This window comes from Peromyscus leucopus, chromosome 5 (assembly GCF_004664715.2).
Source record: "Peromyscus leucopus breed LL Stock chromosome 5, UCI_PerLeu_2.1, whole genome shotgun sequence".
Taxonomy (NCBI): Eukaryota; Metazoa; Chordata; class Mammalia; order Rodentia; family Cricetidae; genus Peromyscus; species Peromyscus leucopus.
In genome coordinates, this window is record NC_051067.1 from 107947512 (window position 1) to 107954366 (window position 6855).

The window sequence follows — 6855 nt, forward strand, 5'->3', positions numbered from 1 at the left end:
CCCATGATCCATATGTGCCTCTTGTATTTTCCTTTCTACTAGAGCCAATTCCTTCTCTGCTTCAGTTGATAATTCTCTTGGACTGTTTAAGTCCTTGTCCCATTTTAGGGTATTGGCTAAATTTACTAGTTCATTTTTAGGTATTCCAATGATAGTCTGTAAGTAGGAAATGCTTCCTAACAATTTTTGAAAATCTTTAAGGTCCACAATTGATCTCCCCTGAGTTGTAACTTTTGGGGTCTAATTTTTTGTATATCTATCTTATATCCTAAGTAATTAACAGAATCTCTTCTTTGTATTTTTTGGGGAGCAATTTGTAATCCCTAGTAAGCTTTATTTCTCTGAATATGTTTTCTAAAATATTTAACTTAAGATCAGCTAATAAGATATCATCCATATAATGGTAAATTATAGATTGTGGAAATTGTGCATGAATTCTTTCCAATGGTTTTTGCATAAAATATTGGCATAGGGCGGGGATATTTATCATTCCCTGGGGGAAAACCTTCCATTGATATCTCTTGGCTGGCTGGGAATTAGTATAAGTAGGTATTGTGAGGACAAATTTTTCTCTATCCTTTTCATGAAGAGGTATGGAAAAGAAACAGTTTGTTTTTTTTTTTTTTGTTTTGTTTTTTTTTTTTTTGGTTTTTCGAGACAGGGTTTCTCTGTGTAGCTTTTCGCCTTTCCTGGAACTCACTTGGTAGCCCAGGCTGACCCCTAACTCACAGAGATCCGCCTGGCTCTGCCTCCTATGTGCTGGGATTAAAGGCGTTTTTTTAAGTCAATAACTATAATAGGCCATTCTTTGGGTAACAGAGAGGGCAAGGGCATCTCATTCTATAGGGAGCCCATAGGCTGAATTACTTTATTAATGGCTCTAAGATCTGTCAGCATTCTCCATTTACCAGATTTCTTTTTAGTAACAAATACAGAAGAATTCCAAGGGCTGGTAGATTCTTCAGTATGTTGAGGATTTAACTGTTCGTGCACCAGCTATTTTTAGGCTTGTAGTTTCTCTTGTGTCATAGGCCATTGTCTGTAGCTAGAGAGTTTCTCTCTGGGTCCCACCAAGCCCTGGCAGTCCTGTAGCCCACTTATAAAATAAACACACAGACGCTTATATTATTTAAACTGCTCGGCCATTAGCTCGGGCCTATCATTGTCTAGCTCTTACACTTAAACTCAGCCCATTTCTGTTAATCTATGTGTCGCCACATGTTCCGTGGCTTTACCTGTTGTCTTTACATGCTGCTCCCTCGACGGCAGGCTGGTGTCTCCTCCAGCCCCCACCTCCCAGCCCCTCTTCTCTGTTTGTCCCACCAATCCTATACTTCCTGCCTGGATACTGGCCAGTGTTTTATTTATCAATCAATCATAGCAACATATATTCACAACACACAGGACATCCCACAGCAATTGTCCAACCCAGAAAGATTTATCAGTTAGTCATTTTAAAGGTGGGGCCGTTGGTACTTCTGAGAGTTCAATGGCAGTCGTGTTCTGTTTATGTACAGCCTGAATGGTTGGTGGCTGGTTTTTTTATTTTTATTATTTTTTTTTTTTCCGAGACAGCGTTTCTCTGTGTAGCTTTGTGCCTTTCCTGGAAGGCTTTTTTTTTTTTTTTTTTTTTTTTTTTTTTAAAGTAGTGTCTTATAATATTATTTTCAGAAACATGAATTATTCTATATTCCATTTCTGAGACTGGAGGAATGTTTATCTTGGTATTCCATTGTTGTAATGGATCTCAGCCCCAAAGATTTGTTGCTATATTAGTCATATTTGGCTTCAGCCTTACTCTCTGTTTTTCTGGCCCTATGTATTTAACCCATCTCATATTTTGTTTTATCTGAGATGGGTTTCAATACCTAGAAACTGGAAATTTACATTTATTTATTTATTTATTTATTTTTATTTTTTATTTATTTTTTTTTTTTTTTTTTGCGGAGCTGAGGACTGAACCCAGGGCCTTGTGCTTGCTAGGCAAGTGCTCTATCACTGAGCTGAATCCTCAACCTAGGAAATCTACCTCTTGAAGAGGCCAATTTCGGATGCTATGATTTTGGTGTAATTATAGTCATATCTGCATCTGTGTCCACTAAGCCTTCTAGAATAATTTTATTTTATTTATTATTTTTTTTTTTTTTTTTTTGAGACAGGGTTTCTCTGTGTAGTTTTGGTGCCTGTCCTGGAACTCGATTTGTAGACCAGACTGGAATTGAACTCACAGAGATCTGGCTGGTTCTGCCTCCAGAGTGCTGGGAGAGGCCCCCCTCAAGGTGTTTCCCATCAGAAAAGGGTTGCCTTGTTGATCTGTATTCATTGGTCCATTGTTGACCTTTACCGCATCTTCTGCATAAGGTTGGGGTCTCCTGTTTGGGTTATTTCTAGAAGAAGCATTGTTTCTAGGAATGCCCTGTGTACAATTCCTTCTTAGATGACCTGGTTTATTACAGTTAAAACATTTGGTATTTTGATGTCTCCTTCTACCTTTGGAATCGTCTCTCCTATCCAAGCCTCTTCATCATACTTAAGAGACTCAATATGGTTTGTGTGTTGAATCCATTCCTTTATGGATGTTGATTTAACCTTTAAAGGTATAAGATTCCTTTTACATTCTATATTAGTATTATCAAAAGCCAAAGATTGAATTAATATTTGTCTTAATTCATGTTCTGATACTGTCTTGTTTATAGCCTTGGTCAGTCTTTGTAAAAAATCAGTAAATGGTTCTTTTGACCCCCGGAAGACCTTTGTATATAGCTCAGTTGGTCTTTCTGAGTCTGGAATTTTTTCCCAAGCATTTAAGGCTGCTGTATGGCATATGGATAATGTATGCTTATCAAAGGTAGATTGTGCATTTATATCATCAAAGTGGCACTCATCAAGAATTTGATCTTAAAATAAATAAATAAATAAATAAATAAATAAATAAATAAATAAAAGAATTTTGGGGTTGGGGATTTAGCTCAGTGGTAGAGCACTTTCCTAGCAAGCATAAGGCCCTGGGTTCAGTCCTCAGCTCTGGTGGTGCGGGGGGGGTGATATTGATCCTGGGAGATCTCAAAATCTCTAATCTTATGTTGTTCAAGGGTATTTTTAGCTTTTAGATACTTTTTTTCTATTATTTTATTTTGTGTGTATTGATGTTTTGTCTGCATGCATATCTGTGCACCATGTGTTTACCTGGTACCCACAGAAGTCTTAAGTCTTAAAGCCTTAAGTCACCTAAAACTGGAGTTATAGGCAATTATGAACTGCCAAGTGGGTGATGGGAACTGAGCCCAGGTCCTCTAGAAGAGTTGCCAGTGCTCTTAGCCACTGAGCGGTTTGTTGTTTATTTGTTTTTTGTTTTTTTTTTTAAATTCCTGGCCCTCCTGGATCTCACTCTATAGACCAGGCTGGCCTCAAACTCACAGAGATCCTCCTGCCTTTGCCTCCCTGAGTGCTGGAATTAAAGACATGCACCATCACCACCTGGCACCAGTGAGTTTTTAAAACTTACTTTTCAGACTCTCAGTCTCTGTCCCACCCTCACCTACCCTACCCCACCTTGCACTCTGAACCCTCTGCTGTAATTCTTTAGCTTTCTGGGCTGCTGGAGCACCAACCCACCCTTTGTTGTCTTGGAAAACTACTTCTCTTCAAGTATAACAACCTTCCTTGATGCCTAGTCCAGATTGGATGCTCTGTTCCGGGCCTTTGCCTTCTGTGTTCTGGGTTGAATGACTAATTGGATTAGAGTTTGTCCCCCTCAAGTGACTCCAGGAAATCTCTGGAAGCAGAAGAATAGTGGCCTGCAGAGTCTAGGTTTTAGGGAAAAGTGATTGACATCCAAATGGGCTTCATTATGATCACTAAATGCTTTAGAAGTCCTGGTTTTGGAAGCCCCATTGTTATCCATTTGGTCTCCATAGGGGATCTAGAAGCACGGGTCTGTGTGAGGAAGTGGGGGAACTGTGGAGGCTGTTGGCTGTATTCTCGTCCAAGGAAGAGAGCAAAACTGGCCTGGCATCTGCTTCTGAGTTGATTCCTACTCCCTTTGCCCAGGGTGTGCCTGCCCACAAGGATACTCTCTCTTTCTCAGAGCGCCAGCTGGACTGCTTCACCTCTCAGTCTTTTTTCTCCTCCTCTGAGCCAGACAGGAACTCAGCCTTTCTTGGAAGCTGTGTGGAAGGCACATCACTGATGTATTTAGCACCTATACATACACATCTGTTGTGTGCTAGGAGCTTGATTTTGCAGTGACTATGGCCTGGTGGGAGCCAGGCAGGGGTGCTTCAGGTGCAGTAGTCATTTCCTGACTGAAGCCTAAATGAAGAGTTCAGCAGAGACCCCCCCCCCCAAATGGGGAGTTGTAGAGAGCAACAGAGGTGTCCTAGTAAGAAATTACTCAGGGTCTGGGAATCTGAGCTTGCTTTACCCAGCAGGGCTGCATAAGGGGATGATCTGACCATGGGCATGGTTACTAGGTGTTTGGAAGGGTGGACACTTGGCTGTGCAGTGTACTTTGATCTAGCAAGAGGGAGGTCTTTTGCGCCACCCATTGGCATTGTTATAAAAAGCCCTTTTGAATTAATGGAAAAGGCCGTTGGGTATTAACCCAGGTCCTCCCGAAGCTGTCCTGTGTTTCTGTCTTTCTAGCTAATATTTTCTTATCCCTCTCTCCTCATAGGAACCCTGGAAAAGGTGGGAACTGGCCTCCCACAGGGAATGCAGGGTGTTGTTACTGCAGCAAGCTCAGAAGTCTCACAGGATCCTGTTCTAGCCAGTGAGGAAGTCACAGGCTGGAGACGAGAAGGCTAGATTAACTAGGGAAACAGAGTGGACTACCAGTCATGGTCTTCTTCACTCACTGGAAATGGGAGAGAAATCACAGAGTGGTGGTGAGTTAGAGGGACAGTGAGTGGTGGCACCTAACTTCATGATGTCTACCTGGCATACAGAGAATATTCCTCCAGAATAAGACCATAAATTGGAACACCAGCAGTGAAGCTAGTGTAGTTAGGGTAGTTTGGCTTCACAAGAGTAAACTGGAAAGACTTTGTTGCCTACCTAGGTTGTAGGTTAGAAGAGCAGGGAGGTGGGGCTGGAGGGTAGTTCAGCAGGTAAGAATATGATGTTTTTGCAAAGGACAAATTTGCTTCCCAGCATCCATTATGGGTATCTTGCAACTGCCTATAACTCATCTCCAGGGAATCCTATGCCTCTGGCCTCCAAGAGCACCTATATTCATGGGCACACATCTGCTCCCCCCCCCATGTAATTTAAAATAATAAAAACAAGCTGGGAGTGGTGGTGCATGCCTTTAATCTCAGCATTGGGGAGGCAGAAAACAGGTGGATCTCTGTGAGTTCCAGGCCAGCCTGGTCTACATAGAGAGATCCAGGATAGCCACTACTACATAAAGAGACCCTGTCTCATAAAACCACACATATACACATACACTATACATGACATATAAATATAATTTATAAAAATATTATATTTACATATTGTATATATGTAGGTGTTGTTTCTCTGTTCTGCCAGCTGGCTCCCAAATAACTACACAGAGACTTATTATTAATTATAAATGCTTGACTGATAGCTTAGACTTGTTATTAACTAGTTCTTACATCTTAAATTAACTCATATTTCTTATCTATGCTCTACCATGTGGTGGTACCTTTTTTCAGCATAACATAATTCATCTCCTGCTTCCTCTGTTCCTGCTGGCAACTCTCCTGACCCTGCTCATCTTCTTCCCAGTATCCTCTCAATTTGGTTCTCCTACCTAACCTCTTTTTGCCTAGCTATTGACCATTAGCTCTTTATTAATCCAATAAGAAGGTGCCTTGGCAAAGACACATCTTCACAGTGTACAAAAAGATTATTCTATAACATCTATATATTCTATATTCACATATAAATAAATATATTTTATTATAGATCATATATGTATATATTATTTTATATTATATATAATTTTATATTATAATATACTTATATAGTTAATATAAATAACATTTAGTATATTATATATATACCAAAATAAATCATAAAAAAGGAATCAGGTAGTCATCCAGAGTTCAGGATAGTGTCAAATCTATAGATAGGAACTGAAGAGAACTGGGCACATTTAATCCCAGCACTCAGAAGCAGGTGGATCTCTGGGAGTTCAAGATCATCCTGGTCTACAGAATGAGTTCCAGGACAGCCAGGGCTACACAGAGAAACCCTGTCTTGCTGTCTTGAAAAACCAAAACAACAACAACAACCAAAACCTGAAGTGATAGCAGGGTCATTTATTGCAAAAGGAGGGGATTATTGGTCCTAGTTGCCCATATTAACCCAACTCTGGGTTGGCTGAGCAGAAGAATAGTCAGCCGGAGGCCACCCTGTGTGAACAGATTTTTCTTTGGGCCACCAGCTCACAAAAAAATGACACAGAGACTTACTATTAATCATGAAAGCTGAGCCTATAGCTTAGGCTGTCCCACTACCTTGTGGCTTTTTACTTCTCTTTCATCTTGCAACTCCTGTCTCCTCTCTGTGTCCTCTGGCATCTCTCCTGCACACTTAGATTCATCTCTTCTCCTCTCCCTCTGCCTGGAAGTCGTGCCTAACCTCTCCCTGCCTAGCTACTGACCATTCAGCTCTTTATTAAGCCAGTCAGAAGGTGCCTTGGCAAAGACACATCTTCACAGTGTACAAAAAAAGATTATTTCACAACATGTCTCCCTTTTTGTCTAAATTAAAAAGATAGATTTTAATTCCAAGACAGTAAAACTAGATTCAGTAAGAACAATTATCAGGGCCTGGCAGTGGTGGTGCATGCCTTTAATCCCAGCACTCAGGAGGCAGAGGCAGGCG